Here is a 22,459-nt window from a genome sequence, read left to right on the forward strand (position 1 = left end):
GCATCCTCATAGGCAAAAACTGAAGAAATTTACTTATTAAGGTGTTATATGAATTATTAGATTGCACATGAAGGTGACTAGACCATGTCAGAATTTGAGGAATGATCTCACAAAGGCATCTATTAAGAAACCTTAAAAGCAAGAAGACCATGGAGTGATGTATTTTGGACAAGGAAAGAAAACCATTTCAGCCCTAGGATACTGTGCCCAAAAAGCTATCATTCAAAATTGAATGAGGATTAAAATTCTTCCACAATGAACAGAAGCTAAAAAATATGTGATAACTAAACCACCACTACAGAATATCCTAAAAGGAGTGCTAAACAGAGAAGATGAAAACAATCATAGGCATGAAAGTATTCCTTGTCAATCCTCAAGAGAAGACCAGAAAGTTGTCATAGAGTAGCATAGAATTAATTACACACAAAAATACCTTTACACAACAAAACAATCAAATGGTAGGAATCACCACATATCTCACAATATTAACACTGAATGTTAATGGATTAAATTCTGCCATCAAAAGGCAGTGATGGGAAAATTTACTTAAAAGGAAGACCCAATAATGTGTTGTTTACACGAATCCCACCTTAATGACAGAAACAGTGTCTTAAGGTGATAGCATAGAAGAAGATTTATCAAGTTAATAATCCCTGAAAACAGGCAAGAGCAGCAATATTTATACCAAATAAAGGAGTCTTCAAACATAAATTAGTCAGAAGAGACAAAGAATATTACTTCATAGCAATAAAAGAAGCAATACAATCGAGAAAATAGTAATTATTTACTTACATGTACTAAAAACTAGTGCAACAACTTCATTAAAAATACACTCCTGGACATAAAGACACAGACCCCAATATAGTGCTGCTGAAACATTTAATACTCCTCTATCACCTATACATAGATCATCCAGAGAAAAGAAACCAACAAAGAAATTGTAGAATTGAATGACAACCCAGATCTAATGGACCTGACAGATATTTACAGAGTATTCCATTCTAGAACAGCCTAATATACATTCTTCTCAGCAGCTGCTGGAATATTCTCAAAAATAGATCATATTTTAGCTCACAAAGCAATTCTTAACAAATACTAAAAAATTTAAATAACCCCATCCATAATGAATAACCATAATGAAATAATATTAAAACTCAACAACAAAAGAAACAGCAGAAAATACTCAAATAACTAGAGGCTGAACAACATATTGGTCCATGCTGAGTGTGCCATTGAAAAATAAGTGAAGAAATTAAAAAGTTCCTAAAACTCAATGAGAATCAAAGAACACCCTATCAGAACCTAAAAGACACAGCAAGGTAGTCCTAAGCCATGAGAACATATGTTAAAAACACAGAAATATCTCAAATAAATTACCTCATGCTAAATCTTGAACTTCTGCAATATCATGAACAAGTTTAACCCAAAATGATCAGAAGGAGATAAATAACAAAAACAAGGGCCAAAATCAACAAAATTAAGACAAAAAATCCATAGAATCAATGAAACAAAAATCTGGTTCTTTGAAAAGATAAATAAGATTTAAAAGCCCCAGAAAATCTGACTAAAAAGAAGAGGGAAAAGATACAAATTAAAAAAAAATTTCTTCTTTCTATAAAAAAATTAGAAATGAAAAAGCAGAAGATAAAAACTAACACCAAAGAAATCCAGGGAATTATCAGGAACCAATTTGAAAACCTGTATTCAAATAAATTGAAAATTCTGGAAGAAATGGACAAATTTCTAGATACATATGATCATACAAAACTGAACCAAAAGTATATTAATAACCTTAACAGATCTAGCTATAGCATACAATGAAATTGAAGCAGCAATAAATTATTTCCCAAAAAAGAAAAGTGAGGCTATGATCGTTTCACTGCTAAATTCTATCAGACTTTTAAATATGATTTACTACCCACACTCCTCAAATTTTCCTCTAAATAAAAATGGAAGGAAAGCCTTAGAGGTGGCAGGGGAAATAGTGAACAGAATTAATTAAATGAAAAGGAGAGAGTGGCTTTCTCTCTGAATTTCAGAACTATCCTTTGTCTCGATTTCCTAATTAGCATTCAATTCTTGTATCCCAGGCCTCTTGTTTTCATGTTGATAAGATATCTGCTATGAATCTCTACTTTTGTGTTGGCTTAGAAGTGGGTGTTGACATATCAAGATCAATGGGTTGCTGAGATTTTGTTTTCTCTACAATAAACTTCAACTGCATAAAATCGGGTAAAAACATAATCTTTGGACCTTGACACCCAGTCCCCATTGTACCATGCAGGATCCTTTCACTTGTTCATTTAATTTGATTTTATTTTTAATTATAAGATCAATGCATGTAAACATACATGTCAATTCAAAAACTAGATCAATAGTTTTAAATTTTAGAATTCATCAGAATCATCTGGAAAGCTTTTAAAACTCAGACTGATGGGCCTCATCTTTGATTCAATAATGATGGGTTTGAGTTGAAGAATTTTCTTTTCTAATAAATTTCCCAGTGATGCCAATTCTGCTGGTCTAGGGACCACATGTTGACTACATAGAACTAGACCCTTAACATTAAATTGCATGCTGGTAATCTCATCTGTCCTAATCCATACCTCCTTCCCAGATGTAACTAATTTCTTGAATTCTGTGTTTAGATTGATGGTAAAGGTATTTTTTATTGAGGCAGAATTCAATAAGTATAACTAAGCCTTAATCTTTTTTTTCCAATTAGATAGCGCATATCATGTTTACATTACTATCTAATCTTTTCCTCTATTTATTCCTAAAGAAATTTTAATAACCACCAAAGAAGATACTATTCCCATGCTAAAGTTTGTAAGCCCCTAATACATACCCTATGGTCACCTATCATATGCCTAAAATCTAGTTCCTTACAGGACACCCTGAACTACATGAATCATGCCTTTTGGAATGTAAACTGGCATCCAAGGAGGCAAAACCCCTCCTAAGCTGGGCAAAGGTCAGCAATTATAAACTTTTCCCCAACAGATCCTAGCTACCTCAAAAGCGAACAAGATGGCACTACCAGATCTCTTATCAGAACCACAGCAATGCAGGGTTCATTATGGTTTCAGATTACCAAGGGATGAAAGAGAATGAAGTGCCCTCTTCCTAGGGTGACTGGCCCCAGAGTTCTGAGCACTCAACACAGCTGTGTCTATTATTTCCCTCCACAAACACAGACACTCTCTTTCACAAGGTCACACACAACCCGGGGTGAGTTGGTGCTTGAGTAATCAATATAGAAATTATACTTCATATGTACCATAGGCTGGTGAAAAAGGTGAAGAGGCCACATGAACACCAGGAGCACAGTGGTTCACCAAGTACTTCTATGCAGAATCTTCCAGATATATTACGATGGATCCTGATACTTTTCCTTTGCCTCAGCTTGTTTTTAGAACCTCTACACTTATACACAGGTTCAACCAGATACCACAGAGAGAGCCATGATTTGAGGTTAAGGGGTCATTGTTGGTTCTTGGCCAGACCCTTGTTGTATGAGGGCCACCTGACAATTGGATCACTACTGCTGATCACTGTAGAATTTCTTTCACCAAATATAACAAGATAAGGTCCCCAGAATTCTGCTATCACTGTGATTTTGGGTTATTCTCACTGCATTAGACACAACATGAGGCTCCTGTTATGGATGATGAGTGGCCCACTGCCAACCTTTGGACTTAAGCCAAGTGTCTGCACATGTGCACTGACTTTTGCTGATCTTCCTTATGACCAGTGTTACCTCAAGTCTACTGCACTCAAGGGAACTGTGGCAGGAAGCGATGGGGGACTAATCTTTTCCAATTTGCCTCCAGCTCTGACACTATTGGTGATTACCCCATCCTCTTTGCAGATTGTAGCACATGCCAGGTATCTTAGATGGCCATGCATTTGTCCTCTGAGAGTTTTTGAGACCTGGCTTCACCATGGCAATGAGCTCTTCTCTTGCTTCTGTTCCTAGACAGACAGATGTGGTGATGTCGTGTCCTGCTGGACTGCTTTTATGCTGTGGTGAAAGAATAATATGTATACTTGAGTGAGGTGAGACCATTCTTTTTTTCTGCCAATTTGGGCATCACTTATCCTCCCTGCCAGTGGTGGGGTATGGAAGGCAGAGGTATGAACAGTGTTGAAAAAGATCACAATCCAAAAAGACACTTATCTCATAAAGTTCAAGGGAAAATGGAGACAGAATATTTGTTCTACACCTGTTCTACAAAAGTTTAAGCAGTAAAGTTAATATTAGCAGAAAATATTGGAATTCACATTTTTCTACAGATTGTGGGTAAAACTTGCTTTGTATGTCATCATCAACAAAGCATAACAACACTGACAGGTCAATGGAAACCAGTATTCATGGCAGCAGGATGGATCATGTGGCATCATGAACAATGATGCAATATACATTAAACAAACATTGCATTAAATAAACTGCAGTAATAGGAGCATCTACACTGCTTCAGCATGATCAGATTCAAGGAGCTACATTTTCCTTACAATGAGAAAGGTAAACCAGTCCAGAACTGTATATTTAACAATAAAGAGCATGAAGAGATGGCTCCTGGACACGAACAGTAAAAGGTGATGTCTGCATACTGTGAAGAAACAATATTTACCACACACACATAATAGATAAGAAGATACAGACCTCTTCTCTATCCATCATTCTTAGTCATCATCAATAAATCACTGTTTCTCACATAAATCTATGGATTTTATAGTAAGTACATTTTTTTTTCATTTTTCTTTTATTATTCATATGTGCATACAAGGCTTGGTTCATTTCTCCCCCCTGCCCCCACCCCCTCCCTTACCACCCACTCCACCCCCTCCCGCTCCCCCCCTCAATACCCAGCAGAAACTATTTTGTCCTTATCTCTAATTTTGTTGTAGAGAGAGTATAAGCAATAATAGAAAGGAACAAGGGTTTTTGCTGGTTGAGATAAGGATAGCTATACAGGGCATTGACTCACATTGATTTCCTGTGCGTGGGTGTTACCTTCTAGGTTAATTCTTTTTGATCTAACCTTTTCTCTAGTTCCTGGTCCCCTTTTCCTATTGGCCTCAGTTGCTTTAAGGTATCTGCTTTAGTTTCTTTGCATTAAGGGCAACAAATGCTAGCTAGTTTTTTAGGTGTCTTACCTATCCTCACCCCTCCCTTGTGTGCTCTCACTTTTATCATGTGCTCATAGTCCAATCCCCTTGTTGTGTTTGCCCTTGATCTAATGTCCACATATGAGGGAGAACATACGATTTTTGGTCTTTTGAGCCAGGCTAACCTCACTCAGAATGATGTTCTCCAGTTCCATCCATTTACTAGCGAATGATAACATTTCGTTCTTCTTCATGGCTGCATAAAATTCCATTGTGTATAGATACAACATTTTCTTAATCCATTCGTCTGTGGTGGGGCATCTTGGCTGTTTCCATAACTTGGCTATTGTGAATAGTGCCGCAATAAACATGGATGTGCAGGTGCCTCTGGAGTAACAGTCTTTTGGGTATATCCCCAAGAGTGGAATTGCTGGATCAAATGGTAGATTTCTTAATCTGATTGATTATGTAGATAAAGCTCCATGCAATATTTGCTAGTGACCCCCATATCTCATAGATGGTCCCATAGGCAGGGTTTTGATTGAGATCCTAGCAGGTTTCTCTCTCCTTAGCACTCACAACTCTACCTTTCAGAGAAGTTGAACTCAGCTCTTTGGCCTTCCTTTGATCCCTGAGGTTTAGATGATAGTAGAGAATTTCATTCTTCTTTCATGGCCCACCTACCCTGCCTTTCTTGTTGTCCCAGAAACCAGAAAATATGTTATGTAGAAAACACACCATAGATTTGGTATTCTTTTGTTTCAGTATGTCATGCTAATACAGGCAGCCATGGAAGTTCTTCTGACTTCCCTTTTGCAGTGAAGCCCCTTTACCTGCACCATGTGTGCTTTGCAACTCAGTCCCTGAAAGAACAAATGCTGCCCAAGGGAAGAACAAAAGAGCTTTTAATCTTCAACTAGGAAAGGCTACTTATTACCTACAATTTTTGTTCTTCCAAAGTTCATTGCTTCCACAGTTTCCCAATGTCTTCAGAATTTTCATTATGTAAATATGCATTTTTTGTTTTAGTTGATTTAGCAGAAGCAATGGGCTACTCAATGGGATATTTTATACAATTATACACTGTTAGAAATAGTCACATTATTTCACAAACTACTTCTATGGGATCTCCCAGCCAGCTTCTTATCTTCTGAAGTCCTAGGATGAAAACAGTCACTAATCTTTATGTTTAAATGTCCCATCTAACTTCACCAATCATTTGTGTGCCAATTTCATTGGCAGTGAAATGAAATTTCAATTATAATCATCTAATATTAGACTTTACCTTAATTTAGCATATTTGGTTTAACATTGAATAGTCTCTTTACCCAAAAATCAATATAAAGCATATTTTTCAGGGAAATCATAGAGAAAAAGTAATTTGGAAAATCAGGTTGGTAATCTGAGAAAATAATTTGTGTTGATTCAACAAATTCAGTTGCAAATTAATTTCATAATGAAATTAATTTTACTGCATTTTTCCCTGAAGAGTCTATGTGACCATTTGGTTTTAGAAGAGTAAGAAGAACTTTCTAGTTTTTTAGGGTCCTCCATGATGAGTTTCAATTGAGAAATATTTGAATTTAAATTAGTAATTTGTAGTTAATTATTAAATAAACGACACTATGAGATGTTAAAGAGAAATATATGGTTCATATAACTCTTGCCTTAGATTAAAACCAACCAACCTTAGATGTTTGGTCCACTGTCCATGTGTTCTTTGATTGATGGAAGAGTATAAGTTTACATATTGACATTAATTCATACCTAAATCTTTGTCTTGAGAAGTGATGTGATATATGTGCAACTGAATCCTTGTTTCTAATCACCCATCCAGAAACTGTTTTCCCACATAATCATGGGCATAAAATCTTGAGTGTTTTGCTTAAAAATGAAAATACTGTCTATGTTATCTCCTTGTCTCTGGTATGTGGGGTAAGGTGGAACCAGTAATCTTCCTTTCTTATGCTGCTATGGGCTTTTTTTCTCATATTTTATTTTACTTTTCCATGTGTCTGCAGCTAATGGGGTGGTCAAAGATTGAAATTACTGTACCATCTTATGCATAAGTCCAATCTTTGTTGTTTATTGGTTTGTAAATTAAAAACTAGTGTGCAAACATTCTCCAAGTATATATTATCTAGGCAGTCCAAGGTAGAAGAATCTTGCTTATGAGAAGAGAGATCCTATTTTAACTTTCTAAGTCTACTTTTAACCAAATGTACATCTTTTCTGCAATAAAAAATTATAAAGGGAGCCAGGTGTTGGTGGCTCATGCCTGTAATCCTAGCTACTCAGGAGGCAGAAATTTGGAGGATCATGGTTTAAAGCCAGCCAAGGCAAATAGTTTGTGAGACCCTATCTTGAAAAAGCCCATCACAACAAAAGGGCTGGTGGAGTGTCTCAAGGTGTAGGCCCTGAGTTCAAGCCCCAACACTACAAAAATAAAAAATTATAAAGGGTGAAAAAAAGAAAACTGATAATATTCCATTTCTTCTCATGTCTCTTGTTCTTTGGAAGCATCTTGGTCCTGCACGAGGCAAAGAGGGGCCATATGAACTGCAGTTGAAGATGACTTAGCCCATCTGTAAAGGGTCATTTGTGGGATACTTAACTAGGTGTGTGACAATCAAGACTGGCTCCTTTATATAAGCCTATGAGCTTTCCATACTTCAGAGATGTACTATAAAACTTAGATGGAAAGTATTTTCTGATGTCAATTAAATGTAATCTCTAATCTATACATTCAGGATATCTAGTGATGGTGAGTTCAGCTGATGGATTACTTGGTTTAACACTGTAAATGAGAGGTGCAAAGAATCTTACATGGAAAGTGTACAGCCTAAAACTCTGTATCTCAACCTGTTTATAAGTCTGGTACTAAGAGGAGTAAGTGCTCATTGTCAACAATTTGGAAAATTCAAACCACAGTGCAACATGCTAATAGAAAAAATTTTTTTGCTACTTTCTATCTTTGCACTTACTTTGAACAAAAATAATTATTGTTTTGTATCATATTTGCCTCACCTTAAATAATTTTCCCATACCATTAAATATCCTCTGAAAATGTAATTATGGTGGCTTTGTAATAGTATAGTTGTGCTACAGTTTATTCACCTACATATATAATTTTAGACATTTAGACTGTCTCAATTTTAACTATTATAAACATCTTTCTCCTTTATCTCAGTGATACTGTAAGTAGTGTTCACAAGACACAATGAAATCTTTTGAAGCCTATATTATGTCAATGAATATAATTCCCAGTTTCCTTCCTACTAATCAGTAGTACTTGCCATGGTTCGAATGATGGTTTCTCCCCTCAAAAGTCCATGCATTGAACTTTATTAACTAATGTAGCAATATTAAGAGGTGAAGAGCTTAAAAGCTTAAGATGATTGAGTTGATTAAGTAATGAAGACAGAGCCCTCATGATGTGATTTAAATCCTTATAGAGGGGCTGGAGGAAGTGGGTTCACTTCTGCTCTTCTGCCATGTGAGGACAGGGATCAGCAACAAGGCTCCATCTTAAAAGAAATAAAATAGGCCCTCATGTGCATCTTGATCATGTACTTCCAGCCCCAAGAACTGTGGGAAATAAATGTCTGGTCTTTAAATGTTACCCAATCTCAGGTATTTTGTTATAGTAGCACACACTAACATAATACTCTAATGTGCTAAATACATCATACCATCTATCTATCTATGTATCTATCTATTTTTGCTAAATAGAGAGATATAGATGTATCATCTATCTGATTCATAGATGGATATAGATATGTATCTATCTGTTTATCTATCCATCTACCTATGCTGAGATTTATGCTAATCAATTTGAAGAATGAGAGAATGAGAGAATTTCCAGTTCTCACAGTCTGCAGAGGTTATTGTTGATATTATTGTATTATTAGCTAATGTTTAAAAAGGGCTTATTATACATAAGGAAATATGCTAAACCCTTTGGGTTCAAAAGGTTCCTTAATCCATTCAATAGCCTGGGGAAGGAATATGCAATTTTTCATAACGTTCAGACAACATGAGAAATGGAGTTGAGAACTGGTAGTGTAAATACAAAATTCCAAGTTTAAGGCCTGTACCTTTGAAAAAAGTACTGCAAAACTTGTAAACTAGAAGGTCACTGGTCTCCAAAGAAGAAGCACCATTAGCAGAAATTTAAGGACTGAAATAACCTTTGCAGAAGTTAAGAATTGATGGGTGATAAGAAAAAGAAAACAGTATGTGCAACTGTCATTTCCAAAATAAGATGTTGAAAGAAGAGAGACATTGGAGGAAGACATTATAGGAAAGAGACTGAATACTGGTGGATACTTTAAATCTTTGGTAAAGTTGAAATTCTGGGAATGACTCCCAGGACCACACTGCAGTATTAGCTTGCCAAGAAAGCTGTGAGCTATACACAATCAGGAAGGAGTGGAGAAAGGGAGATACCAGGAAAATCACAGACTTCAGGAGTATACCATTTCAGCATACACAACTGTTGGCCTAGAGAAATGCCACTCCACAGATTCACACCTGCTCAGCATCAATAACCAACACTTCTGTCTTTTGGTCACAGCCAGCATCTGAGCTGTAGACTGGGAGATATAATTCTTAGTTTCACAGACTGCTCTATGGAAAGCCAAACCAGGAGAATGCAGAGGGTGTTGAAAGTGAAGCTATTGTATTTATTACAGATGCATGATATAAATATATAGTAAGTTACAATTTAAAGAGAAATTAGCTCATGTTCTTTACTCTTTCTGGTGAAATCAGCAGTCAATGGACATAAGTGAAGAAAATGGGTAGCTTGATGTGGACGGTAAGGGCAAAAAGATCAAGGCATCTGGCAGAGTCACTATGAAATGATTGCTTGTAAATTCTAGCCTAAGTATTAAGTGGTAGCCAGGAGGACCAATGAAATATGATACTAGAGATACATGAGATGAGCATAATATTGATAATACCAACTCCGGTCTTGAAAGCCAATGAAGGGGTGCAGTAGGCACATATATCACAAACTACACACTGTTTGTTCTTTGAGAACAAACAGTTCTTACTGTTTTCAAAGTACAGAATTCTTCCCATGTTCTAGGGTGAATTGTCATCTCATGTTCTTATCATGAAATACTAGTAAAAGTACAAAGCTAGAGCATCCACCAAAGCATATGTTATTTAAATATATTTTGGGGAAATGTATATACATATCACAGACAGAAAGGCAGAGGGACACATTAACACATTTTGCGGTACAAATGTTATAATTTCTGTGTTTGGTTCACACAATTTTGCATATATGAGATTTACAGGCAAATTTTGGACCATATGTAATATTTGAAAAACAACAAAAGTTTAAAGGTGAGTTTGTTGCACTGTTGTAATATCCTTTTGCTGCAGTTGAAACAGAGAGAGAGAGAGAGAGAGAGAGAGAGAGAATGCTCACAAAGAATTCAGCATGTTTGATGCACTCAATTCTTACTTATGTAGCTAAGAAGTATTTGTAATCTTTGCAGTCAACCTATTAGCATTTTGTCCTTGAAAAGTCAGAAATTTAGTCAGAACAAGAACTTAATACCTAGTTATTAGGAAGACAATGACAGTCAAAAGGGGGAAAAAGAATAAAAGAAAGAAGAAAACCTTCCCTAGAGAGAAGAAAAAAGTCATCACTTAATCAAATTTTCCATCACCAGCAAAATGACAGTCTTCCCTTCTTTCAAACAATCTGTGCTTGTGTTTACTGGGAGGCCTGGTTTCAGATGGAATATTAAGCAACTTGCACAAAATCAAATAGAGCCCTGGTGAACTGCAAGACAAAGAAGAGAGAGTGGATGTGATTTCTAAAAGTTTAACTACACACACCACTTGAGTCCTTCTCCTTGAGTGAAGAGAAATGTTACTTGCCATGATAAGTGGCAGGAGGTAAGAGGCTAGTCCAGGACTAAATCCCCAAGGCAAGGTGAAGGGCAACAAGCATCAGTGAAGCTTCCTGAGTCTTAAGGAAGCCAGAGCATGGCCAAAGGTATAGACTTCACAAACACTGCACCCAAACACAAAAGCTACTAAAAATGACTGGACTAATTCTGCAGAGGGATTTCTGGATTTCTTTCAAGTAATTAGGTTTTGATTTGTTGCATTTTTTAAGGTCCAGGAAGCTGAAGGTGCCATGGATTGCAGATGTCTTCACTGATTGTTCCAGTGCTTTTACATTTGATTTCATGACTGGGCTTAACTTTATGAAGAGGTAAATATACTGACCAAGGAAGTTCAGTGCCACAAGAAAAGAACAGTTTTCTCTGGCCAAGTAAACACAAGTGAGCCTACTGGTGGGCAGAAGGATGAGGTCTGTCTCCCTCCCCTAAATGGGAATGAAAACAGGAGGGGAAAAGCATATGGGCACATCTGAATGAGTGTGTGTGAGTGTTGGCAAGTGTGTATGTATGTGTCCATGGTGGCACTTCTGTCTCCATTAATGTGTGGATTCTCATCCCTGCTCTCTGGAGAGTTTAGATTTGGGAACAGAGAACTTGAGTCCTTCCCCCTGGGCAAATTTAGTTTCTTGGTGCCTGTTGCTTTTGCTCCAAATGGTTTTTGTCCTTAATGGGTCCAATTGGCTTTCTTTGCCTGTGAGATCTGGGCTCCACTTAGCCTCAGCAAACCACCAGGCTGAACTATGATGGCATCTAAGGGCCTCAGCTGGCTCGGGCTTGCCAGCTTCTGTGTTCCCCGCCTCACAGTCTGCTTTCTTTGAACCTGAGCCTTGACCTTCTTCTCCACCTAGAACAGAGAGAACATGTTTTCCTTCCTACCCTGCCTCCCTTCATTTCACTTCCCTTGCAAGGAAGCCATCCTTTATCCCAGATAACCTAGACAGGGTTCTAGGAGGCCTGTTTGGCCAACCTCAAACCAGGGCCCAGTCTGAGTCTCTCCCATCCTCCAGAACATTCTCTCTACAGTGTTGGTAGCCACTACATTTTGTCCATGCCAGGACTCCATGAGAAAGTGGGAGCCTATGAACTCGAATTTCCATCAAGAAAGACCTGGGAAATGCTGGTTGTGGAGATCTCTGTATACACTCTTCTGAGTCCTTTCATTGGAATGTTGGAAGTGAGAGTTAGCTGGGAAAGCATAGAGGAGAGGCTGGCATGGGTGTCTGGCATCTTTGGGCAAAGAAGGGGCTCCTTAAAATTCTAAATGAGGGGGACTTGGGGCTCACAGAGAGCCAGTGGAGAGCAAAAGTGGTGGGTAGTGGTGTACCTATTCAGAAGAAGAAAGATACTTCAGCAAAATCACAGAACCCTATCTCAACCCATCAGGTCAATAGTGTGCTAGTTCCCGAGTTCTCAGCCAGGTCCTGGGTGTCCCCTGAAGTCTGTTTTCAGGGATAATTCCTTTCCTCTTCTCATTTTTTTCATCTCAAGGTCAAATTCCTTGGAGGAGTTTAATTCTTACCCTACCACCTCCAGCCACAGAGTCCTAGGTGAAAGCTCTAGGCATTCATCTTCTACTCAGAATCTGAAACAGATGAACTGATCTCCTTTAATTCCCTACAACACAGAAAATGGAATAAGGGAATCCATCCTCTCCCTCTCTTCTCCCCTAATCCCTGTCTAAATCAAGAGGGAATTGGTGCAGGAATAGGGCCAGATCTGCCTTTTGAGAAATCTTTCTTGTAGTCCAATTCAATTCTGTTTGAAATCCAAAGAAATCACACTGCTTTTAATAGATTAAATTTTAATAAAACACATTAAGTATCATAAAATATGAATGGACTGGATATAATTGTAATAGTCAATTAGGACCCAGAACTAAGGAGGAGACAGTGATTTCTCCACATGGGATGGCTTGGGGCATGGATTGATTTCAGGGTGGGCAGCATCTGCTGTGGGGAACATGCTGCCAAAAAAGCTTGGTATATTCCTCCTCAGTCCCTGGGAGGGAGAAGGTTCACATCTGTGTGCATCTGCAGGCAGATGGGACAGAAGCTATTGTAAAACAAAATGTCTTAGGAAGAAGAAAGACAGTCTTCATGTAATCACACAGATGATAATTTCTTATCGTTCACTTTTTAAAAACCAGCTCTCCATTTTCTGTTTCCTCCAGTAGGTCTATAGGTTTGCAAAGGCAGGGTGAAGATCTGGGCTTGGGCAAAGAAGGGCATATTGAGGTCATAGTAAGCAGGCTCCTGATTTGGGGCCATTTGGTCCCCATGCACCACCTTGTGTTTACTGGCAACTTTCCAGTTATTTAGATGGCCCCTGCCAGCAGGGGAGTGGGGAGGAAGGGAAGGAGGCTGGCCCCCTTCTTCCCCCCAAGAGAATCTTACATATTCCACACTTGCTGAAGTAATTTGCAGCAATACCTTGGGGAAAACTGAAATGGGTTTTATTTATATTATCATTAGGATGTTGGTATTTTGGAAACTCCTGAAAGGAGAGATTGCAAGAAGAGTACAAGTCTGGGTGATAAAGGAAGGATTGCATTTTCTCTCTAATGCAGCACAATCACTGACATTCATTTGTCACTTTGAGAGAAGAAGAAGTCTAACTTTGACTCAACTTTTTAAAAAAATGTGTGTTTTCTAAGGAGAAGGAAATACAGGTAAAGAAACTTTTGAGACAGTCTTCAACCACATATCAATTTACCTCAAGTTGATAATTAGAATTTTTCCATCTGAAGTAGGAGATATCACTGAGAAAATAGCTCAGAGAAAAAAAACAGTTATATTAAGGTTAATTAAGGGACATGTGGATATTAATCTTCAGGAAAATATTCTCATGGTAGTCTTCTCCCTTAAAGGCTACATTTACTCAATAAATTCAAAATCAAACAAAGTTTGTCCAGTTATTTCAACAGTGTCCTCTCTATTTCATGAATTTTTATACTAGCTTATTAACCATATGAAGTGGTGACATGTATTTAACATTTTGGAGATCAGTGGTCAGTTTCCATCAAAATCAAAATTAATTCATATTAATGATATGCATTTCTCAATACTCCCAGGTGACAACACACATTAATACAACTATTGCAAGTGATTAAGCTCAATGAAGGAGGAGAGGAGAAGGAGATGTCCAAAACACCTGAAATATTTGATACTCTAATTCAAGTTCAGCAAACTGTTTTCACAATTAATGCTTTGAAAAATCCTCATGCTTGCTTTTCTTCTTTACATCTAACTGAGAGTAGTGTTTTGTTCTTCTGTCTACCAGTTCACACCTAATGGAAGAGAAGAATATTTCCCCCTGTGGGTTTTCTCCTCGATATTCTCGTGCTTTTATTTAAGCACATAAACACACAATTTAAAACTTGCAATATCCAAAAGTTTCTTCTGTGATTCACTTGCTATAATAATCTGGGGATACTGGGTAGGTGAAAACATTTATCTTCCTGTTATTTTTTCCATTTATTTCACTTTCATTTCAGCTCTTATTGATAGAAAACACACCAAAATGTTCTTATGGAATTTTATTAGACTTATGAGATGCTCAACAGTTTATACTAATGAGACCATCTAAAGATCCTTGAAGATTAAGACAACCTCTTTAAATTAGAATATAATTTGAATTTTGAAATCATATCACAGATGAAGTGTTCTAATTGCCATGATGATATGTTAATGGACTAGTGAGATACATGGGCTGTGCAGTTTGGTCTGAAACCCTCCAAGGCTTGCATGATAATTATCTCTCCTATACTGACAATAACAAAAGATTTCTATAGATATCACCCTTTCCACAATGACATACAAATTATAATACACACAATATATTAGCCTGTAGTGCTGCTTAAGTTTTTCACTATTAACAGAACTAATAAATTCATCAAACTGAATTAAGTACACAAATCATATGAGGCATAACAGATTACAGAGTGAAGCAGAGTGTCTTCTGAGTCTAAATGAAATTTCAATCTAATAATTTCTTCCTAGTCCAGTCATAATTTGTTTAGAGATGTTGTTCTACTTACTTCAAAGCACTATTCACAATATAATTAAATGATACTCGAGCTTTTAATTTTGATTTATTTTATTTCAGGAAGCTTGAGAAAATGAGATCTAAACAACGTTATTTTTGTTATTTACCTGAAAATCGCCCTGGCTGTTGTTGAGGTAAAAACTAAACACTTAAGCACTTACTTGAACCATCTGGCAGGAACCAAGTTCATTCATATCAACTCTCACCTCTCCAAGTCTCACACCCAGGCTTCTCCAGGCTCACAGTCTGGAACGTTGATCATAAGGACATCTTTGGCTACTATTTATTATTTTCCAGCACACAGGGGAAGAGAAAGGTAAGCTTGAGAGTGGGGAAGGAAAGCAGATGGGATTTCTGCACCAAGGACAGAGCCCAGAGCTAGCTGCCAATACAGTGCTCTGGTGACTCCAGAAGACAGTGTTCCCAACTTGACCCTGCCATCCTTCCTGGAGGACTTCAGGGGTGGACAGACGGCCCCCTCCTTGCTACTGTCGCCATGGGGATTCCAGGTCCTGAGAACACTCCTCTTTCCACACTACTTCCTAGTTTGTTTTTGCTCTGGCATGCACCAGCACATCTGAGGCCTGAGGCCTGCTCTCACACCTGCTTGCCTCTCCCAGGCTCCCAGTGCTTGCACATATTCTGGTCAGACATGCTCTGGGTTGGAAACCCTTGGCTTCCCATTTCGGTCTTTGGGCCTTTTCACTCTTGCTTGCACCCCATGTCTTCCATGCTCTGGGGGAGGTGAAAACGGCCCCAAACACCACAGGAGGTAGACAGAAGATGGGCTAGTGAAGAAGAGGTGCATGTGCATGCATGTGTGAGTGTGTGTGCGTGTGTGTGTGTGTGTGTGTGTGTATGGAGGGATACCACAGCCTTCTTGTTTTGCAACTGTAACTAAGAGTGAGTATCAACTTCTAGAAAAAGTGATCTGTATTGGGACAAAATTATGGACAAAGTATAAACTAAAAATAGTCTTTCCGGTGCAGTGAGGTTGTGGAAATAAACACAAGTGATGTTTGTTCCAGCCCCTGAGGGCATGTGTGTGTGCATGCATGTTGTTAGTGGCCGGAGGGTGGGGTGCTAATTCAGCAGCACATGTGGAAGAAAAGAGAAGAAATCAAAAGGTAAAATTAATTCAGCAGCATGCAATCAAACCTTTAAAAAGCAAAAACAACTAAATGAGAAGAATCACCACATACCTACCAATATTAACATAGAATGTCAATGGACTTAACCCCCGCATCAAAAGACACAATTTTGCAAACTGGATTACAAAGGAATATCCAACAATCTGCTGCTTATAGAAGACCCATCACATTGACAGAAAGAAACAATGGTTTGGCGTGAAAGGCTGGAAAATTTATGAAGACAATGGCCCCCCAAAATAGGCAGTAATAGCAATATCTATCTAAGACAAAGTAGACTTCAAAATTAAATTGATCAGATGAAATAAAAGCAGAAATACAGCAAATGGAAATAACAAATATCAACCTGTATGCACCAACGTCAGTGCACCAATTTCATCAAAAACTCTGAAGAACCTAAAAGCACATATAGACTCCCACAAAGTGTTAGTGGGAGACTTTAATACCCCCATCACCAATAGATAAGTCATCCAAATAAAAAAAATCAATAAAGAAATTCTAGAACTGAATCACACCATAGATCAAATGGACCTCTCTGATGTCTACAGAATGTTTCATCCAACATCTGTACAACATACATTTTTCTCAGAAGTCTATGGAACTTCTGATCCATATTTAGGATATAAAGCAAGCCTCAGCAAATATAAGAAAATAGAAATAATCTCGTGCATTCTATCTGATCACAATGCATTAAAAGTAGAATGCAACAAGAAAAACAACAGCAGAAAATATGCAAGCAATTGGAAGCTGAATGACACAGGGCTCAACGATCTGTGGGTCTTTGATGAAATAAAAGAGGAAACTAAAAGCTTCCTCAAAGTTAATGAAAATGAAAACATGACCTACCAGAACCTATGGGACACAGCAAAGGCAGTCCTGACAAGAAAGTTTATAGCCAAGAGTTCATATATTAAAAAGTCAGAAAGACTTCAAATCAATGACCTAATGCTACATCTCAAACTCCTAGAAAAACAAGAACAAGCAAATCCCAAAACAAGCAAAAGTATAGAAATTTTAAAAAATGAAATAGAAACAAACAAAAAATCTGTACAAGGAATCAATAAAACAAAAAGTTGATTCTTTGAAAAAATAAACAAGATTGACAGACCCCTGACAAATCTGACTAAAAGTAGGAGAGAAAAAACCCAAGTCAGTAAAATCAGAAATGCAATGGCGAAATAACAAGAAACACCATGGATATCCAAGGAATCATCAGAGACTACTTTGAGAACCTATATTCCAAAAAACTTGAAAATCTTAAAGGAATGGACAAATTTCTAGATAGGTATGACCATCCAAAATTAAACCAAGAGCATATTAACAACCTAAATATATCTATAACTTGAAATGAAATTGAAGCAGCAAAACAGAGTCTCCCAAAAAAAAGAAAAGTCCAGGACCTGATGTATTCTCTACTGAATTCTATCAGACCTTTAAAGAAGAACTAATACCAACTCTCCTTAAACTCTTCCATGAAATAGAAAGGGAAGAAAACTGCCTAACTCATTCTATGAAGCCAGAATCACACTCATTCCAAAACCAAAGACACATCCAAAAAGAAGAACTATAGGCCAATCTCCTTAACTTACATCAATGGAAAAATCCTCATTAAAATAATGGTAAACTGAATCCAACAACGCATCAGAAAAATCATCAGTACCAAGTTGGCTTTATCTCAGGGATGCAGGAGTGGTTCAACATATGCAAATATATAAATGTAATACACAGCACATTAATAGAAGGAAAGACAATAACTACTTGATCATCTCAATAGATTCAGAAAAAGCCTTTGATAAGTTCCAACATCACTTCATGATAAAAGTGCTAAGGCAACTAGGAATAGAAGGAATGTGCCTCAACATTGCAACATTGTTCTTCAGCCCCACTGCTGAAGAACGGATTAAGAAAATGTGGTACTTATACACAATGGAATTTTACTCACCCTTGAAGAAGAATGAAATACTATCACTTGCAAGTAAGTGGAAGGAACTGGAGAACATCATCTTAAGCAAAGTTAGTCAGCCTCAGAAAGTCAAAACTCATATGTTCTCCCTCATATGCAGATTTTGATCTAAAACAAATGCAGTAAAATTATTAGACTCAGGTTACATGGTAAAAGGAGAACACATACAAGAGGAATAGGGAAGGGTAGGAAACCCAAAACTTGAAAGTGTTTGATGTCTCCACTGCAGAAGAGCTAATACTGTAACCTTAAAATGAGAGAGGTCAACATGGGATGGTGACCAGAAGGTAGTGAAAAGGTCAGGTAGAAATGTTTCAATTTGGGTTATAATACACATGTACATGGACACAATTCTAGGACTCTCACTGTATAGTCAGCCTTACCTCAACTAGCAAAAATGCTGGCTTTCTTATTATTGCTTATGTCTTCTCTTCAACAAAAGAGAAGAGAGCAGAACAGTTGCTGCCTGGAAGTGATGGGGCTGAACAGGAAAGGCACAGAGTGGGGGTTAGTGGAGAAAAATGGCCCAAACAATCTGTGTACATTTGAATAAATGAATAAAGAAAAATAATAAAATAAAAAAGAAATGATACTAAACATTTATAGTACACTCATTCCATCAATTGTTAAATGATCTTCCTGTGAATCAGATTAATTAAACTGAAAATATAGGGAAACACATTGTCAAATAACTGTCTTCTGTATTTCAAAGGAAAATTTTAAAACCAGAAGGAACCTCTGAAGGTGACTTGTTCAGCTGTTTCTATAACACACATCTATTCGGTTGTTTGCCAAACCTTGTTCCTCTGCAGTGATTATGCTTGTGAGATCCTTAATCAGTGTATATCTTATGCTGTGTTCAGTGAGTCAGCAAACCCCTAAGATAGTTTTACTAATAGAGTGGGTTCTGTTTGGAATTTTCAGTTCTAAAAATGGAGAATTCTGCTGAATTGCTTGTCTCTCATAATTAGAAATGCTGAATGTGTGAATCTCCACAACAATTTTACAAGATTGGACTTTATGTTACTCATTTACAGACTGATAATCTGAGATATAGAACTGCAGTGGTGACACCAATGTGGCACTGCCAATAAGTAGCATGGTTTAGGTAATAAATTAGAGATTTGGGAGTTCAAGTCTCATTTTCTCTCTATAGTATCACATAACAAGTTACACAACGAAGATTCTTTTCATGGTTCAGACAACCTTATAATGTTAGGGAAGTCACTTTGTAATTTTTTGTAAACACTGCCATGAAATTTTTTCTCAAAAAGTTGCAAAAGTGAAATAGAACATAATTTATTTAAATAATGGATAGATAGTTGTCACCATAATATGTATATGTAAGGACCACATCTCCAAAATTTCCTAGAGACTTTAAAGATGAAACAGTCAACATATAATTCTTGGGTAACATTAACCATCATATTATTCAAATGACCCTCAACCCTGATTACTCTTAAGAATCTCTGGAGGGCTTTCTTCAGAGGGAGAGGTGTCAAGAAATATTTTTCTTTTAAGACTTACAGGAGATTAAAATATACTCCAGCATTAAAGATTGTTTTTATCCTCTGGCTGACTGTAACAAAATTCAGCTGTTCGTAATGGCTGTCTGTGAGAAACACATCTAGTACTCTGGGAACTAACAAGTGGAAGTTTTGGATTGTGTCTTATATTCATTCAACAAAATGCCAAAAGATGAAGCTGCACTTTAAAATATCTATTCAGAAAAAAAAAACTTTACATGATTAGAAAAGCTCAAATGTGGTCCTCAGAACACTTCAAAGAACATGTGCACTAGAATGTTATGTGTATTTTTTTATTAACTAAATTATATTGAGTAAAACTGACTTTCAGACTTATATGTGATGATATAAATCATGTTGTATTTACATTTTCACACCTACTGTCTTTTATGAAGTATATTATTATACTAAACTTGGTTGACAATTGAATGTATTTTATACTAACATTTCTTAAAAGGTACTTGAATAATTTTAAGTTTTAATGTGGATCCTTTCAAGGGATAATATAATGTTTTTGAAAATGAAATTATTTATCTCTTTGACAAAAATACAGTGTTCTCATGAAACCTTTATGTTTTAGAAGGAATGCTGAATTTTGTTTGATTTGGTGATTTTTGTTTGGCTTGTTATCCTTTTTTAATGCTTAGAATGAGTATATAGGTCCTGGTAGCTCCTGCACCAAACATGAAAGGATAAACCTTGTAGTGAGTTTTCCCAGTATTATTGCTGGGGAATATTCTCTCTCCAGATTTTGATAGCATTGAGTAAGGTTAGAATCATTTACATCATAGAAAATCAGATGTAGAAAAGAAGGCTGAGTGTATTCAATGAAAATTGGTATTAGTTCACAACAGGAAACGGAGACTCATAATGTAGTGATGAATCAAACTGACAAAATGATTTTTAATTGAATAAATTATGTTTCTAGAGCCCTAGGTAGATACTGCTTTGTATTCAAAAAGTGTGCTTTAAAAAAGATTTTGTGAAATTTACTATGAACTTTCAGATTCCTGTGTCCTCATTTTTCTCCCATAAAACACTGGTTTTAGTCTATTTTAAACAATTGTTTTGTGTCTCCCAATGGAATGAAATTGCTTTGTGGTAGAGGACTTGTCTTACTCTGTTTTGTATTTTTGTCCTTTCAATTTTAATGTCTAGGACTGTCTTAGAATAAGTCTTCAAATATCTGGGAAATGAATTTATGTCCCAGATCAAAAAGAGAAAAATTAATAAACTTTCAGGCAATCAATCATGCATCTATAGAAACTATGATAAAAAAAGAGAAATATGTGCTCCATTTTTCTCTCCACAGGCTCCAAATGTACACAACTACCCTAATATGAAAGTTGTTCCCATTTTAAATAATGTGAAAGGGTAGACACTAGAGGACTACTTACCTGTAGATCACTTCCAAATAAAAACTGAGTTAGTGGACTTATTAATAAACAAAACCAGGATGCCCCACACCACTATTTCATATACTCCAGTCTCCATGACATCATCTGCATCCTCTCCATCTCCTACTTCAACATCTCCATCATCTTCTAGTCATCCAGTCTTAACCCCAACTGTTATTAACTCAGTATCTTCAGCATTGTCTTCATCCATAGTACAAACTCCAGGACCCCTTGTTGTCACTGCATCTGGCATGGTAGGCCTGCAGTTTTTGCACATTATCCACCCTGTACTGCCTTCAAGTTCCAAGAATTTATAGTCCACAGTCATGTTTGTAGTACAGTCAGTGCCTGTTGGCTGCACAGCTGTACTGTCACCTGGAAGTGCGAACAACACTACTGTTGTGCCATTTTTGGAGGATGGGAGAAGCCATAAGAACCATAAAACCTTTATTTATTTCAGTAGTATAGATAACTAGTCATCTTTTCAATGAATGGAACCTAAATTTGTTTGTAAACAATATATTCATGGAAGATTTGTGCAGAACTATGTGGACAAACTGAATAGATGCTGAGCACAGTTTAGAAAGCATCGTGTTTATTTGGGTGCATTTTTAGGCTGTATTTGGTCTATATTTTTATTAATCAAGTCAGAATTTGTAAAATAAGGCCTACCTCTAAATGCACAAATAGGAAGGGTGTATATGGTTTTATGGTTTGGATAACTATGTATGAAGTGAAATCCCTCACAGAAATTAATTGCTGTGAATTTTTTTAAGATAAAAAAGGATATTTCTTTTCTTTTTCTTTGTTCAGAGTAGAGCTTATTTGGATGACAATAATATGTGCCATGAAGTTGCAATGCCTTAAAGCTGATAATTCACTTTTGGGGGGTTTGTTAAAAAGTTTACCATTTAAATAGTTCTAAAGGTATGTGTATGGCTATAAAAGTACCACATAACTTGAGTTTCTGTTATCCCATAAGACTAAGTTATTATTTTACATCACAGGATGACTTAACATAATGGAAATATTTTAAATGAAATGTTAATATTTCCCTCTAGGGTTTATAAGGCAGGAAGATATTTGCCTCTTGACTATATGTAATAGTACTTGTATTTAGCTAAATTTGATAGTTATGCAGCCAGTTATGAAGTTGTTTTCCTACTTCTAAGTTCGTTTTTGTATCACATTTCTACAGAAGGAATTATAATATCATCATGCTGTATTCTTTCTTCCCTGCCTTTGAATCCCAAAACCAATCCATCCTTCTACAGAAATGTGAAATCCCATAGTCACTGGCACATTCCTTTCTAATTGAGTACACATATATGTAATTTTTTCT

General features: G+C 36.8%; 1 pseudogene; it reads left to right on the forward strand.

The window, feature by feature from the left end:
- Window positions 1–3,649: 3,649 nt before the first annotated feature.
- Window positions 3,650–21,593, forward strand: LOC141415500 (Krueppel-like factor 12; annotated as a pseudogene).
- Window positions 21,594–22,459: the final 866 nt, after the last annotated feature.

The sequence above is a fragment of the Castor canadensis genome, chromosome 13, assembly GCF_047511655.1.
Source record: "Castor canadensis chromosome 13, mCasCan1.hap1v2, whole genome shotgun sequence".
Taxonomy (NCBI): Eukaryota; Metazoa; Chordata; class Mammalia; order Rodentia; family Castoridae; genus Castor; species Castor canadensis.